This window comes from Ambystoma mexicanum, chromosome 3p (genome assembly GCF_040938575.1).
Source record: "Ambystoma mexicanum isolate Mex_15411 chromosome 3p, UKY_AmexF1_1, whole genome shotgun sequence".
Taxonomy (NCBI): Eukaryota; Metazoa; Chordata; class Amphibia; order Caudata; family Ambystomatidae; genus Ambystoma; species Ambystoma mexicanum.
This window is the reverse complement of record NC_090925.1, coordinates 838,823,486-838,841,318: the sequence shown is the minus strand read 5'-3', so window position 1 is coordinate 838,841,318 and position 17,833 is coordinate 838,823,486. Positions and strand designations below refer to the sequence as shown.

At 43.5% G+C, this 17,833-nt stretch overlaps 1 protein-coding gene across 4 annotated transcripts in view; it reads left to right on the top strand.

Annotated features, from left to right (window-relative positions):
* Window positions 1-1,544: 1,544 nt before the first annotated feature.
* SETD1A (SET domain containing 1A, histone lysine methyltransferase) overlaps window positions 1,545-17,833 on the top strand; it is a 1,694,645-nt gene continuing 1,678,356 nt past the window's right edge. Inside the window, exon 1 of one of the 4 annotated variants that reach the window (XM_069651930.1) lies at window positions 1,545-1,579. The gene's annotated coding sequence lies outside the window, so the exon portion shown is untranslated. Of the gene's footprint in view, window positions 1,580-1,713; window positions 1,922-2,071; window positions 2,262-17,833 lie in introns of those variants that run through there. The other 3 variants (XM_069651928.1, XM_069651929.1, XM_069651927.1) reach the window with 3 other exon arrangements.

Below are 17,833 nucleotides of genomic sequence, written 5' to 3'. Positions count from 1 at the left end.
AACAAGGCTGAAACATGTCTGGGGATGCTTGTGGTCTCGTGCAGAAGGGATGTGACCTAGCAGTTTGGGCTGGACTGCCCCTTTTGGGGTAGGACCAGGCCTGATTTGCATATGGTTTTTCCCCTTCTGTAATGGCTTGGCAGGCTGAAAAACGATGGACTGGAGGGTTGCCCAGAGCTTTGCCTGTGGTTATGATTAATTCAAAACCTTCCAGCCATCAACTTTCTGTTTTGCTACAGTTCTGATAACCAGCAGGTCTTTTCTCCTCCCTTCGGATCTTACCATCGTAGTTGGATCCGAGGAACCTGGTACAGATACGTTACCAAAGTTGGGGATGTCAACCTCTGCTATGCTGTCAGGCATTAACTCCCTGAATTTTGAAGCATTTGGGCAGCTTGAGAGAGGCCAGACATACCCTGTCGTTGAAGAGGTTTAGGTATGAAAAGAGAACGTAATTCAGCGGCATTGGTCAGACTAATTTCCTATGAATTAAAACCAAAGTGATTGTGTGCATTTGGACCTCTGCCGTTATGCCCTCAAATAAGGAGCCAAATGAGGTCAGGGCGTAATTTAAGGTGATCAATGGTTTCCCAGAGTTTACTTCAGAGTAATTCTGTGCGGTCACGTTTCCAAGATTGTGGGGAGAAAAAGAAGTATTTTCCCCCCTTTGGGTGAGGGGTTAATACGTACTTTTCTTTCTGAAACTAGCCCCCTCCCCTTCTCTCAAGACACCTGCGAATTAGCCCTTCTACATTCTGCAATCGTGACCTACTATGGCTGGGTCGATGTGCACCCAGAAGTCTACACTATATTCCTTACTTTGACCTATCCAAGTTTCTACCCTCAATTTTTTTTTTATTCTCGTATCTTCTAACCCAATCTCTTCCTACGCCGACGATGGCCGGTTAACCCGTTATGTACCCTGAGCACGGAACACACTATTTTAATAATGCCAAACGAGCTGCTGCAAACAGAATGTAAGGGACGCAATGTAACAGAACAAATACCAACATCTCAAAACCGCCATGGCAATATGCTTATTGTAATACAGTCATACAGGGCAAATAAAGCGTGACCGCCAATTGAAAATAAAATGAAAACTCCAATGGATTCTACAACATTTAAAACGTATGGATAGAAAACACGGTTAGGTGGTTTAAACTAACCGGAAAAGTACATAGGCCTTTCGGGTCTTCTGCTACTTTTAGAAGCGGGAGAAAGAGAAACGCAATCTACGTTTGTCCGTACAAAGAATATTTTTGTTAGCTGGCTAAGCTACAGCGAAAGCAGCCTCTGAGCGAAGTTACCGCGTTAGCTCTCAACAGAATTCTGTGCATAGAACTCCCGCGTCTTTTTTGGACCTCTGCGGACGGTTCTTTGCAAACCAGTCCACGTCCGTTATTCGAGACACAGAACAAATTGTGATTGCACCTCACCACTAAAAATGGATCTTACGCCATCGCGTGGTTACGCGCACGACATCTCAAGCGCGCGCACGTCTTCCCTGTCACAGCAGCCTTCCTTAGCTCGCAATTGTAATCGGCAGATTCGCCGAGAACCAGGAACTGTAGAACTGTTGGTAAGGAACATACCGAAAATGCCTGAGAAGCAACGAGTGGTGCGAGAACAAAAGCAGGGGCAGCGCCAGTAATTAGACAGTCCTTCTCGAGCAGGGGAATTTTTCAGTTCGTAAAGGTAGGCCGGGGGCAGATGAGGAATGTGCGCTCACGCATACGCGCTTAGCTGTCCTTCTTGGTGTGTACGCCTGCTCCTAAACGCAGTTCCCTGGGCCACAGTAAAGCCGTGAACCGGACAAAGTGGAGGCTTAGGATCCCAGCCGAGCAGACCGCTGCTGATCGGAGGGTGGCAAGCAACATCCGGTAGCCCCGGGACACATGCCCAGATACCAGAAGGGTCCAAAGTAAGCTGTGCTTTCATTGTGGACAAGGCGCGCATGCGCGGGTTGGACAACGGGTACACAACCTCTCTTCTCAGTCGCGCGTGCATGTCATGTCACGTGAGAGATGATGGGCGGGTGCGCTGGTAACTGTTTGAGGGCGGCTGGTTAGAGAAGGCGCATGTGCGATTGGCGCGCCAGATGATGTCGCGCGGGCTGCCGTTGTGACGTACAATGCGGAGAGCCGAGTCTGGAGCCGGGGTCTGACAGGGTGAGATACAAATGCTGGGGCAGTAAGAGATGGACCATTGGAAGAGGGGGCGGGACTTTGAATTGGTGATCTACAGATGAAGGCTTGTGGGAGGTAATGTATGTGAGCTTCTTGACAAGATGCTGGGGAGGAGGATAATTGACACAAATGCCCCTATGCATGTCCCAATATTCTGGGAGATCAAGATTCTGTGGCATGGGGGTGCGGCAGGAGTTGTCTGGAGTTGCACTTGCAGAACGAGGAGTTTTATAGGAAATATATCAACAGAGAAGGCACACAGAGCTGCCAGAGGAATGCTTTGTTAGTAGTCTGGACGGATGCTAGGATTAAGTGGCGTAGAGTGGGTGACCGATAGATTGGGCTGATAGTTTGCCTAAACAGTGTAATGCAAACTGGAGCTAATTTTGCTGGATGTGCCGAGCTGTCGCAAGACGCGACGTATGATTGAGTTTCAGGTTGGCAATGATTTAATGGGAGACTGGACCACAAGCTGCAGCCGTCACCACGTTTGTCGTAGTATTCGTGATTGCAGTTAAGATCGTATATCTATCTCATGTGACCTACAGGTTGCTGTGAAAGCATATCCATGCAGCGCTTGCACGGGCATACGTATGTTTTATGATAGTTTATACCGGTAAATGTGTGCCAGAAGGTCTCCTTGTGCCACTTGATATTGGTGGCATTATAGTCTTGTCTCCTATTTAAGAATTAATTTTGTCCCATTCGGTGTGTGTTTGGGGGAAAGGAATTTCACCGAGGATCGTTTGAGTGTAACCTCTCAATCCACACTATTGAAAGTATCTCATACGTATGGAGTGTGTCCGGTTGTGTTTTCAATGTGAGCAAAGTACCGTTTACGTATGACTTCTGAGAGTGGCTCCTTGTGGCAGGCCCAGGATTATACCCTTTGCTCTACCGTGCTGATTTTTTTTTAATAGTGTCTCCCTGTGGAGTGTGAGCATTAAACAATGAGGTGGTTGTCAAGCCTGTCTTACATGCGTGTATGTCCTTACAGTCTGTATACTTCAATTCCCAATATATTCATGATAGCCAGTACCAGTTAAAAGGGGGCGTAGTCTCTTTAATCTTATTGGGACTCTTTTTTAATAAAGGCATCCCGAGAAGTGCATGAGCAGCTATTGATATTTCAATTTTTGCACAGGAATGGTCTGGGTCAGGAGAGTACCAAAACGATAGAAGTTGTGCTTGGTCCGTGACATAGTAGCTTTTAAAATAAGAGAGGGCTAGATCGTCTCTGTTAAGAGAGGGCCATCAATTTTTCCCATTTCTGGCTTGTTTGTTGACCCAAATTAATTCCATACGGATACTTTTTAGTGTCTAAAAAAAAAGTCTGTGGGAGGATGAGGTATATTCAAGAATAGATTAAGGAATTTGGGAAGTACAATCATCCTAATCAATGAAATCCTTTCAAACTTCAAAAGCGAATGACCCAGAGGTGAATATCGACACCCCCTCCCAAATCAGTATGAAATGAACACCAGAACAAATGATACAAACGGCATCTTGCGAATTGTACTGTCCCTAAACACAGTTTGTATCAGGTGTCACCGCTGAATCTTGCAGGAGCAGACAAGAGTCCTCCAGACGTCTTAGTTTAGTCCGTCCTCCCAGCAGTCCTTTACTTACAATTACTGAGCTGGCTGGGGTAAGGGGAAGGGAAACTGGATAAAATAACAAAAGATTAGGTCTCCCTGATAGCCTCCAACTCCAGAATCTCTGTTTCAGGAAACCTGCAGTAGACGCATCTCACTGATAACTCCCTTTAAATGTACATCCCTTCTTACTTAGATTACCTGACTACCTCCACCCTTAGCTTGGAGGTAACTCCGTTTTAGAATGCTTGTAATTTAGACACTGCTGTCTTGCTGTAGTTCTTTATAATAGTAGCTTTAGTAGAGTTCCCTTTTCTGTAGGCTTCTGCTTGTCTTGCACAATTCCTTTATCTTTTTACTTCCGTGTTCTAATTTTACTATCTCTCTCAAAGTTTGAGTAGGTAGAGATCTTTAAATACTTTTATTCTCCTTTAGACTCTCATATCAAATATCCTTTTCTTCAAATTGATCTTCACTTACTTTTTCCTTCACTCGAAAGAAAAATCCTTAGTTGTACCGCGCAGTTTGCTTTCTTTACTTTCCTCGGTGCGCGTTTCAAAACGAGCGTAATCTTGTTAGTCATAAAAAATATTCCGCCTCTTTTATGTCTCCCTCACGATTTCTTGCTGCACAGCTTTCCTGGAGTTCTCAGAACATACGCCGCTGGTCTTTCTCTACAAATGCAATGATGCTGAGATGCGTCTTATGGTCCTTTCCTCTAAAGCACAAACAAATGGAAAGCTCAACACGCTTGAAATTCTATTTACATTTGGCAGTTTATCACGCACGTATGGCTTCCTCATTTGGAGGTCTCTTTCAACAGCTGTTCCTCGCACGCTCGATCCGCCTTGCATTTGCTTAGGCTAATAACTTTTACAATTCACACTTGTCAAGTAAACATTAACTTCAACAAAATACAGTCTTAGGATTTTGATGAACACTTCCATAACGTGTCATTCCAAACTTGGCTTTTCTTTTTCAAATCTCAAAAGTCACTTATCTCAGTTTTCATTCACTGGTTCTCTCTGGCAGTAGATTCTTTGTACCTTGTTCTGACTTCAGCTTCTCTATACTTTCTCAGGAGCCTCATGTAGCTGTGACCTTCCTTGGACTTGACTTGAATGAAAGGCCGTTTAGAACTCCTTCAGAGATTCCAAACTAACTCACAATGTTCACTGGACCAATCATTCCTCTTCAGCTAGGCCACCATCTTGTATTGGGACATTTCCTGCTGCCTGAACAGTTATAGTTAAGGAAACGAACAGACTACAGCCCACACTACCCACAAGGCTAAAACCTAAGATGCGCTACACACTGGTCTCAAGCCCTGAGCCTCCTTTTAACTGATACACAATGGGAACCAGACAGTTTGTTAGTAAAAGTTGCACTTTCTTATTAACGCAGCCACATGTTGTAGCCTCACATGTGGTAATCGTGCACAAACATTCATATTGCTTCTTATCTACTTAACTGAATCCTGGGAGCCCTGTGGGGCGCCCGGTCGCATTCTACTCCAGCGTGACCTCAAAGTCTGTGCAGCTGCACTTGCGACTGGCGTACCAACCAGTGTCCTGTGCTGCTTGCGTAGTTCACTGCCACGCCCGGGGTCATGAGCAACCAGCAGCCGCCTCAACCACCTCAACCTTCACTGCCGCACCCAGGACTGTCATGCAGTGAGAGTCGGGGGTCATTGCTTCTTCTGCCTCCCCTCTGCCCGTGCCGCCAATCTACAATCATCGGCAACCGGCAGGGGGGGTGGCAGCACTTCACGCTGGCCCCCAGCCTCACGGGTAATGTAGTCCAGGGGTCCAGCCTGCTGCAGCGCCAGGGTTTATTAGCCCTCCACTGATGGCTATGGCCACAGTGGACTCCACACATCCCCACCTTCCTTACAATACCGTACACTATATCCAATACAACATCATAGTTGGTAAAGTATCCCAGGGCACCTTGCTATATCTATTCAAAGGTAACTTGTCTTCTGAGCCTGTCATTGGAAACCCAGTGGTAATTCCACTCATGTCCCATTTATTAGGAAATGTTATTGATTTAGCTGCATGAATCCTTAAACGAGAATACTCCTGGAATTAAAAAATATCCCTCATTACAGGCTCGGTGTGTTCAATAAACAATGTTAAATCATCTGCATACAACAAGATGACCAGTCTGTGCGTCTATCATTGTATGCCTCAGTGTATATGCCACTCTTTCACCAGTGCTGCTAGGGGTTGTACAGCAATTCCAATGAATATTGCAGGGATCAAAATTAAGGTTGGATAAGTAGGAGCAAAATACAGCTCCTGGGTATCCAGCATTAACCCGTGACCCGGAGCTACCATTAGGGAACTAGGAGATGGCACGTTTTCTTGCTAATCTAACTTCCATATAATCTGAAAATGTATAATTTTTGCCGATTTTATTTCTAAGCTTTAAATGTCTTATATATGTGTCCTAATGTTTATCGTCTGAAACGCATTAAATTCAAATAGATGTTCGTTCGCCATCAGGCCTGGGAAGCCAAAAGTTGCTCCTGATTGGTGTCCCGCTAGCCGGGCTCTTCTTGGCTAAAAGCAGGAGCTAAATAGTTCCCAGCTCCCCTCAATTTCGAACCCTGTAATGGAGAGGAGGACAAGCTTGTTTTGTACCCTTTCCCAATGATAACCTAGTTGACTACATCCCATTAATATTAAATCTAGGAATAGGTAAATTCTGCAGTAGTGTAACCAAAGGTATGAAAAAAGGTCAGCTCCCATTCTACAAAGTACTGTAAACGAAAAAAGGCCACTCAATGAAGTCCAAGGCCTTTTCGGTATATTATGTTGTCTTATACTGTCCACCGTTACCATTGGCATGGTCTCCTGTCACTTGCGTGCTCTGCAAGAAAGATGGTGGGGAGGGTTAGTGAGGGAAGAGTGATAGGATAGATCCAGAACCAGGAGAAACTGGTGTCTGTTTATTGGCTTGCTGATGAGTTAATTTGCGCGTTCTGGCTTGTTGTATCCTTAGGGTAAGGCCCAGTGTCTGGGTTGTTTGTTGTATGCAAGTGTTTATTTTGTGTGTGTGTGTGTGTGTGTGTGTGTGTGTGTTTCATGTGTAGTTTGGCTGGCAGTTTTGATCGTGCACACGGACTTGTTATATCCGTAGGGAAAAGGTCCAGTGTCTAGGTTGTTTGTTGTATGCAAATGTTAGTTTTGGTTGGTTGTATGTTTGTGTGTAGTTTGTCTAGCAATAGGGCTTGTATAGTACTTGGGAGTTGGAGGGGAGCAAGAACAGGGTGGTTAGTGCATTGGCTATTCTCAAAGGTCTTCCAAGTGTGTCCTCAGAGCTCATCCAGTTGCATCACCATGGTACCCTCCAATTCATCCAAGTGGAATACAATGGCCACCCCCGCAACCCCTCCAAGCTCAACGCACTAGCCAGTCCTACAAATTCCTCTTAGTGCAATACATTAGCTGCTCCAACAAGCCCGTCTCTGCACATCAAGGACTACTAGACGCAAAGTATCTAACAAGGCTGTGATTCTCGGGGAATCGCCGTTTTCAGGATATGCATAAGGGCAAAAATGCAGCAAAGACCATAGGATGTAGATTTTCCCAGTATGAATGCTGACGGGTCCCCTAGCACACACTTTGGCATTATCTGGGTGAGCCACATTTGAGTGATATTGGTCTGTGAGCCGAGCAGTTCATAGAGCATTTATTCTCCTTTTTAAGGAGCAATGTAATCACGGCCTCTTACCGTAGCGTGCAAAATACCACATTCGGTTGCATGATTATAGACTTCAAGAAGATATGTGGCCTTCTCTAGGCCCCGGATCATTGCATACCATCAACGTGATACTTCTGAAACCGGACTTGAGACTATCTCATTGCCCCTCGTGATGTGAGGTACCCACATCCTGTATCTCTTGTATATATGTACTGCAAACACGTTAATAATACATGTAATGCATCTTCTGTATATATCCTTTGTATGTAACCTAAACTTAAGTATTCTTGTGACTGCTGCGCCCGCTACCCCTGGGTTTGGAGCGCATTATAAAATAATAAACTAAACTATCTGGCATTAGCTTTGTAAAAATCTGCAGACAGACCATCCGGACTATTGTAATGTCCATGTATCCATTTTAGTATAGAATTGGACAAACGTCTTCATAATCTCGTTGTCTATACAATGCGGCTCCCCTATAGAGTGCCAAATTGAATGAATCTAGACCGTTGACCTTCTCAATTCTGGCTTGACCCTGTTTGCGACTCTAAATACTTACATTCACTCTGTGCCACCTCTTTAAACTATTGTAGCATTTCTTGCAAGCTTGCCAATAGGGCTGGACGATATGGACCATGTTATATCTCGATATTTTTGGTCTGAATGGGAATATACACTGTTTCTCAAAATTATGTGGGTTAAATGCGCAGTTGTAAGCAAACTACTTGTGAGATGCGAACTGTAATAATACTGAACAGTAAATGCAAAACGCAACTCTGACATTGTCAGTTAACCTCATCCTAAAATTGCAATCGATTCAAATGGACAAAATCTCTATAATAATGACAATACTAATAACAAAAAAAATGCAAGCAGGAAACACATAGGCTATGCACTGAGGTAGGCGTTAAGTGACATTTTGTCATATTGATTTCATAGTCTTAATTTAATGGGTAACATTCATATGTACACGTTGATTATTTTCTAATGCTATATCGCTTTTGAAAATAAAATGTAGCATTTATATAGCGCTTCGAACCCTCATGCATCTGAGCGCTGCTTATTATTACCCGCGGTGTGTGGTGCTCATTTATTGACTTCGGAAGGTTGGAATGCTGAGTTTAGCCCTGTTGGTATTCGAACCTGCGTCAGCAGGCTCTGCACAAATATCAAAGCGAGCGCTCTACTCGCTGTGCTATCTGACCGGCTTATATCGATATATATCACCCAGCCCTACTTGCCAGTAGCAGGGGCTGTTGGGTCTCGTAGGTTTCCCTTTCCAATTATTTGAGTCTGATCTCCAAGCGGGTATGGTCCGATCGAATAGTTCGTATTACTCTTGCTTCTTTGGAGACACACATTGCCCTGATGGAACATTTAATGGATTCCCAAATGACAGCTGGGGATTGGACCAAGCCTTTATTGTTCTCAAATGTATAATCTCCTCCTGCAAATAAGCCCTAGAGGCCAGATCCGTGAGTGAATCCGCTTTGAGTATTCATAGGCTAGGAATCCCTGAGTGGGGAACATGCAGTGAGATTCTAAGGAGCATGGTCCGATAACGTGCAGACATGGATAGCACTCTTCACTCTTCTAGCTCCACTGTTGGATATCAAAAAATAATCCATGCAAGTCTCGGTTTCATGTACTGACGAGTAAAACATAGTCTTGCACCGGAGGATTCCTATCTCTCCAAACATGCAGACTCCACAGTTGTTTGACTCTGTTGGCAGCCTTCATTAGGCTTCGAGAAGGATCTGTCCAGTCTAGTGTCCAATGCCATGTTAAAATCACATCCCCTAACAATCACTGTCTCTCTAGCCTTCAATACGCTTTATGGGCAGCGATCCCTTCAATGTATTCTGCATTATCTTTGTTAGGGGCATAACTATTAATCACTGTAATTGTTTGCCCATGAATAATCCCTGCTACTTTCAAGAGTCAATCATCCTGAACCCCTCAGGACCTATGTATTCAAATGCAAACCACTCTAGCACAGGAAGGGAAAGATGAAAAATATCAGTGACACCCCCATCTCTTTCCATAATATGATCCATCCCTGGGATGAAGATGCATTTCCTGAATGGTGCCTGTCTAGATATTACAGGATTTTCTTTGCTTTATGAGGCTAGTTCACCCATCGGACTTTCCAAGAAAATACTGTAACTAGGCCCTTATGTAACATTGTGGTAGCCTTCGAACAACCTTATACAAATAGTCCAGATATGTCCCTTGCTTCTCAGATAACTTCCTACGATTACGCATGAGGTTGGTTATTCCACCCCTCCAAAAACCCTGGCTGCCAAACTGCGTGTATTTGTGTGATGAGTTGCCGAATTTAGTGACATAACCATACCCAGTAAACATTGAGTTTTCCGAACTGTAGACCACCATACCCAGTGCTCCAGATAGGATTTTGATGTGGGAGTATTGTACTGCCTATTTTGAGAGTTGACGAGTTAATTTTAGTGTTCGCCTTTGCAAGTGAGTAAACGTTTTTGGCCATCCACCCAATGTGTGCATGAATTTTAGGGATCGAAATTAAGATTGGATAAGCAGGAGATGAAAGTAGCTCCTGGGTATCCAGCTTTAACCAGTGAACAGGAGTTACCACACGGGAACGAGGAGCTGGTACATATCGTTCCATAAATCTATCTTCCACATAAGAAGCAAACTTGTCCATTGTTTGTGACCCCCTTATCCTTTAAATGTCTTACAGATGTGTCCTAATGCTTATTTATATATTGCCCCAAATACACAGTTAATGTCACATAGGTAGTTTGTTCTGCATCAGCTGGCCTTGGGAGTCAAAAGTAGCTCCTGGTAGCCATTTCTTTCAAGCTAACCAGGATCTTCTAGGCTACACGCAGGAGCTTAATAGCTCCCAGCTCCTCTCAGTTTTTGAACCCTGTGGTTAAACATTTGGAAAATACTTGAAACAAAACAGTTGTATATCATGTTATCTGGCTTCAAATCGTTTACCCTCTGACACAATAACTGGTAGGTGTGTGCTATGCAGCTGCCTCTTCATGACATGAGGACAGAGGACCGCTTAAGAATTACTAGATTTATTTATATAATTAAATGGGGATTCTAGCCTTTAACTCATTAGTTTAACTCTTTCTGAAGATGAAAGTTTAATTGCGATTACTGCTGTTTGATGCATTAAGATGCGCCTGCCATTTAATAATGTATTAGTGGGTAGATGCGGCTGCCTCTCTGCTATTCTTGGTTAACCGGTTCTAGTTTAGTAGGTAGAAGACCACATTTCAAGAGTTTATAACATTTTATCCAATTAATCAATTTTAGTGTCTTTTCCTGCATCAATTTCTTTTTTCATTTTATTTCTTTCTTTTCCCAGCAATTAGGTGTCAGGTAATAAAATCGCTGCAAAAACGCCGCCGGTAAAAAAAACGCAGCAAAACTGCCGTGGTTTGACCCAGTAAATGGGTATCCCATTATACCATTTAAGGGTTCGGGGTTGTACCCAGCTCCCCTTAAATGGTATGGGTCTGGGGGTTGCAGGGGTTTCCCCCGCATCCTTTACATGATTGTGGTGGCAAAATCACAGCATTTTTGTCACAATATTTTGTATTCACAGCCATTTGTGCAGCTATTTATTATTATTATTATTTTTTTTTTTTTAGACCTGCAACCAACACATTTTCCTTTCATTTTTTTGTTTATGTTCCTTGTGGGTGAGCTCTTGGGGGTGGGGGAGGGGGGTTTCATGCTGCGCCGCTGTTCTGCAGAACTTTTTACGTTTTATGCATTTGTCTGGTGATATGTGCTGGGGCAACTTAGTCTATACAAATATTTTGATATGTTTGGAACAGTGGCCATGTGCTTGAGTTTCGTAAGATGGAACGTTAAAGGGGTTAACTAATCCGCTCAAGAGGAGAGTGATCTTGATGGTCTTTTTTTATTTATAAACAAGTAGACTATTCATACAGGAGACTCATTTAACGGAAGATCAGGCAGGTTACATCTTGAACAATTTATGTGTAAAAGATTTTCTAGCTATTTTGCCAGTAACTCTCGTGGTGTCTCTGTTCTGTTTAGAAATGATTTGAGATATAAGATTGAAGGGGCGTACGTTGATCCTGTTCGGGAGATTTGTTGGGCTTAAATTATATATAGAAGAAGTATATTTGACGCTCTAGAATATTTATGCACTCGCGCTCTTGAATATTTCCGCACCCAATGTAGATCAAGCGGCCTTCTTTGAAAAAATAGATGTAATCCTGGATAAGCTGGGCAGTACGGTTGTGATAATTGGAGGATACTTAAACACCACTTAAAGCTAGGTTAGACAAATCCAACTAGACTAGCTCATATGCTGAAGCCAAGGGCAGGAGAAGTCTTTTGAGATTGTTAAACATGTGGGATTTGTGCGACATTTGGTATGATTTTAATAATGGGAGTAAATGTTCCACTTTCCGCTCTGCCCCTCGCAGTACATCTTCACGTATTGACTTTTGTTTGATTAGTAAGAATCTTTGTGGAGATTTTTGTAGAGTTGATATCGGGGATGTTGTGATATCAGACCATGCCCCTTTGAGTTGCCATTAAATGGATCTGCGGGTGGTTTGAAATCTAAGCAGCAATGGCGAATGAATACAGTTACTCCGTGATCCAGAATTTGGCAACCACATTGAGAGGGAAATCTGTTTCTGACTGATAATCTGAATTTAATTGATTGTCAGCAGTTTGGGATGCTTTAAAAGCCACCATCAGCAGTAAAATATCAGTTTGGTTTCCTATAAGAAGCGAGAAAGAGAGAAAACTATGGTTAAATTGGAAGATGCATATAGGACGGCTATGAGACATTACTGTGATATTCCTAGTGAAGAAAATGTCGGGTCTTGTCCCATGCTAAAGATGCTTTAGACTCTGAACTTCGCCTGAAGGCAGAGACTATGTATTTTATTCAAGACAAGCGTTCTGGGAATGGGGAGAGAGATTGGGAGCATTATTGGCGAATCGTTTAAATCATAAGGAGAGTAATGGGCAAGTGCTCTGTTGTTTTTGGGGGTGGGGGGAGGTGATATTTTAAGGAAAAATGAACAGATATGTGAAGAGTTCCGACACTAATGCTTCTCTACATAGAGATGATCGACTTGTGTCTGAAGAGAATATGTCATGTTTAGGAGAACAAGATCGATTAGATCTAGATGCAGAGATTATAGTTCCGGAAATCGAAATTTCGATTGGAAATTCAGCAAGTGACAAGTGCCCTGAGCCTGATAGGGTCCCAATAGAATTCTATAACACCTTTTGTCAGGTCCTGGCATTCATAAAAACTTACTTCTAGGCCCCCAGACTTCTACACCCAGCAAGGGATTACACGCCACTTTACCTACCGGGTATCCACCTTCCACACCGACAACATGAACCAAATGCTATCCTTCACAGAGGAAGAAATTGACAACATCATAGACGGGCCTTCCCTCTTCAACATGGCAGGAGCACAGCAACACATAGCCTCCACAGCCTCAGGAGATGTACTATTAAATTTAAATAAAAAATGCTTCCGGACGGAAGTACATGGACACTTTCTCAGGGAATATCTCCCAGCTAACCTTGTACCCATGGGCCTATTAGTCAGAAATGAACCTGCACTATTCTTAGAAAGCAAGGACTACATGCAGGGATTTAGCAAAATTTCAACAAAATGCAGCAGGGCCCTAATGGCTCTCACCATAACAGCACAACGTATCCACACGAAAATACAACAAGATCTCAAAGAAGAAGAGTCTACATTTCTGAATGATGACACCATCACCAATGCCAGAGAGAAACTCAAGGAAATTGATAAAACCTTCCAAGAATTTGCTTCCATTACATTGGAGAAGAAACATAAAAAATTGGCAAAAGATATTAACAATTTTAAAATAGAACAAGTCTACCCGTACCTCGCAGCTGATTACAAAGACAATAAGGAAAAGGAAAGACTGGTGAATCAAACACCTGCTACTAAGAGTAGACGCAAATGGGTCTCCTTCTCAGACACCTAGTTCTGATTCATCATCAGGAGACCCGATCCCAACCAGAAATAGAAATAGACAACAAGGCCAACTCCAGCCACCACATCAGATGCCTTTTCTAGGGCAAATGGCCCCCAGAGGAGCATACTGGGGACCACCTCCGCATCCACAGGCAATGCAATTTTTCAACTACCCCCCAGTGGGGACAAAACAACCAGAGGAGGAGGTCGTCCAACCGCAGGTTCTAACCGAAATCCCAATATTCAACCTATCAGGAATGACCCTCTCCAAGGACGAAATCTCCATCCTTACCCAAAGGGTTGTCCTTTGTACATACAGACTGGTTCAAACTGGACACAGAACTATTCAATCTATTTAGAAGTATAAGAAGAAAAGTATACTTTAACGAAAAAGACTTCTGCCCAGAACTAGATGACACAGGCTTAAGGGTGAAATCCACGTTCAACTCAATGGAAAACGAGATACGGGGATCCCTGATAAGATTCGAGAAATGTATCATCAAAGAAGTAATAAAACTTCAAACAAAACCTCAACATATAAGACACAATCTTACCATAGGGGAACGCAAGGCACTGAAAACTTTATCTGAGAATGAACAACTGATCATAAAAGCAGCCGACAAAGGCGGAGGGATTGTTATCCAGAATATTAAACAATATAAAGACATGGTAATGGAACTACTCAATGAAGGAGGAAACTATAAAAAAAAAAACTCAAAGACCCCACAGCAGAAATCGAGCAGAAAATCCAGGAAATAACGAGATATGCACTAGAACAAGACTGGATCACAGACCGAGAAGAAACTTTCATCAATACTTCAGAAAACAGAACTCCTGCTTTTTATGCCCTTCCAAAACTCCATAAAAACAGACAAACCCCTCCTGGAAGACCCATTGTGTCAGGCTGTGGTTCTATACTTGAACCCATCTGTAAGTTTATAGACCACTTTCTCAAGCCACTTAGCCAGCAAACACCAACCTACCTGAGAGATACGATGTTGACCATCACAAAATTTGAAGGACTTCCATTCAATAAAGACCAAGGACTTCTAGCCACCATGGATATAGTAAGTTTGTATACGAGTATTCCACAAGAAGCAGCAGTGGAATGCATTAGACATCATTTGACCCATTTTATGCTTCAGAGAAGAGTGCCCACTAACTTTATTGTGGAACTTCTTGAACTTGCTCTAACCAACAACTTCTTCAAATTTGACGACAACTTCTACCTTCAAACAAGTGGTACGTACGGCCATGGGAGCAGCATTCGCTCCTAGCCTGGTGGTGATTTTTATGGCTGAATTTGAACACCTCCACGTCCTCAACATCTCTAACCCTTTTCAAGACAAAATTACCTCATGGTATAGATATATAGATGATGTCATTCTAACTTGGAAAGGAGACACGAATAGCCTTACCAATTTCTTTAATTGGCTCAACACCAAAACACAAGAAATACAATTTACCATGCAAAGCAGCAGCACTACTAGCAATTTTCTCGACCTCTCCATCTCTGACAAGAACGGGACCCTGATATGCAACCTCTTCACTAAGGAGACAAACGCCTTGCTCCATTACAACAGCCATCACCCGAAGAACCTATGGGACAATCTTCCATATGGCCAATTTTTGAGGCTAAGACGTAACTGCACAGAATTGGACCAATATAACAAACATGCTAAGGTTCTACAAAGTAAACTGAAAGACGGAGGTTACCCCAAAAAACACATCAAGAAAACCACAAAAAGAGCCAAATACACACTGAGCGAAAGCCTGCTAACACCCAAACTGGTGAGCACTAACCATGAAGATACCCTCACCTTTGTGTCTACCTTTGGCACTGACACTACTAAACTCAAAGGCATATTGAGAACATTCTGACCCTTAGTATAATTGAGCCTACCAGAAGAAAAAGTACACAGGATGGCACTGAAAAGATCAAAAAACTTCAAAGACATGTTAACACATGCCAGATTAGTGAACAAAAAGCAAAGATCAACGATTTGGAACATGCGTGAAATAAAGGGCCACCACCCTTGCGGTACATGCAGTGTGCCGCTTCACCAAGAAAATGAACTCCTTCAAAATCGGGGGGAAAAAGACTGGCAACTAAGAAAGTTCACAAACTGCAAAACAGCAAACGTGATATACATAATTGAATGTCCCTGTGGTCTCTGCTATGTAGGACAAACCACTCGCCAAATCCACAAAAGAATAGGAGAAGATCGATCTCGGATTAGATGTAAATCCTTAACAGCACCCATGGTCCAACACTATACAGAAAACCATCATGGCCTAGATGACATCCTGTGCTGGATAGCAGACTCTGTGTCCAACAACAGCAATGCCATCAATTCACTTAATCACAAAGAGGCCTGGTGGATCTTCAAACTGAAAAGCACTTCAGAGGGACTCGGTGCAACAGAACCTACCAGGTACCGCAGATAACCCAGTTCCCCCCAACTGCCACTGTCTGACCACACACATAAGGGACCAGCTCTTACTTGTATCTCTGTGAACCCATAGGGTCTTCCAACACGTGTCTTTGTTATTGACATTCCATTACTCCATCCCTACCTGACTGGCAGAAACACCCTTTACCTTACTAGGGATAGCACAGTCAACCTTATTTAGCCCAGTCACCTTATTAGGGAGAGCACAGCCCTATGTCCCCCTCGCCTCCGGGACAATTTCACCCAGGGCATTCCACCTATATAGATTACCCTGATTGACACGGACACTTAGATCCTGTCCTTTTCCCGAGTAATTCAATATCGTATGGACGTCCATAGCGAAAACTACGCCGTTTGTACATTTACATTAACCTCTTGCCCTATGTCACGTGTACAACCGTGGCACTACATGGCCTTCCCATTTATCCAGGCCAATCATAGATCCTGTCTATCTCCAGTGTGTGCTTAATACTAGCCCGCGCCGAACGGGTTTCCATGGCCACTTCAACGCCACTCGTATACTTGCACGACCTTTCTTGCTCACAGCCATGCGCATAGGTGAAGCACTTCCAACACTGCTCTCCATGCGTACTCAGAAGCAACACCGCTTCTCTCGCCCGCACATGCGTAGTGGTGCACCTTCAATAACACTACTCTCCTCACGCATGCGCGGCCGGCCCTGCCACACATCTCGGCCCCTTGCTTTATTTTTAAACACTGAGCCCTGGCAGCAGTTGGCAATCACGGCTCCTTAGGATTATTTGCAAATCCACCATGGACTTCAAATCCAGGTAACCCTCTACCTAGCCCTTAGTACCAGGCCATTGCATACACCCTCTTCCCCATGACTAATTTCGTTTGTGCCATTTTCTCAATTCAGCAGGAAAGTTGTTTTTGGACAAATCACCTTGGGATCCAAGTTCCTACCACACTACTTGCTCCCTCATACTTTCAGAGATGCCATACTTAAAGCCGGCACCCACCTCCATTGACTCCTCATTGTGAGCGTATTGAGGAAGGTGAGCACATTTTTTCTTCATACACTGCTTTTTTACCTAGTTCATGTATGCATCTTACTGGCAAAATATTAGGTGCTAAAGGCTAGATTACTAGTGTTTGTATTTGTTTTTTTTCAACCAACTTTATTTTCGTTCATTTTAAGCATAAGACAACAATTAGCTTTCGATTACAACAGTATTACAACCATTATCATCTGTGTAAAGATATTATTTGACCTACCCGAACTTTGGCCTTGAAACTATTATTGTCTTCCAACTCCCCCAACCCCTCCAAGTGTCCCCACCCTCGCCCGCCCTGTCCCATCCTCTACCCTTAGAGTAATTTTGAACCAAACTGAATCGAGGTTCTAACCAAAGCGAAGCTGTTTCCTGAGCTCCTCACTCCTCAATGTCTTCTGCTGTCATTATCTGATGTGAATGTTTCTTAAAGACCTGGGTTTAAAGATTTGGACCTCCCTCTCCCCCACATAATCCTTAAGTGGATCCCATATGGCTAGGAATTTCAGGTATGTCCCTGACTTTGTGGCGCAAATTTTCTCCATCGCCATAACTCCCCACACTTTCATCCACCACCATGGGGCTGTAGGGCCTTCCACTGTTTTCCATCGTTGGGCGACTGTCATCCTTGCTGCAGCCAGTAGGTGGGTGATGAGGGCTGCACTGTTCCCTGAAGTTGCGTATGTCCCTTCTGCCACTGCCCCCAACAGAATGACCTTGGGGGATTGTGGTAGGTCTGCACCTGTTATGTCTTTGATTAGGCTCAGTATTTCTTTCCAATACACCTTTATCTTTGGGCATGACCACCACATATGGAATAGGTCACCTCTTTCACCACACTGGCGCCAACAGTCTGAAGGGTACGTGG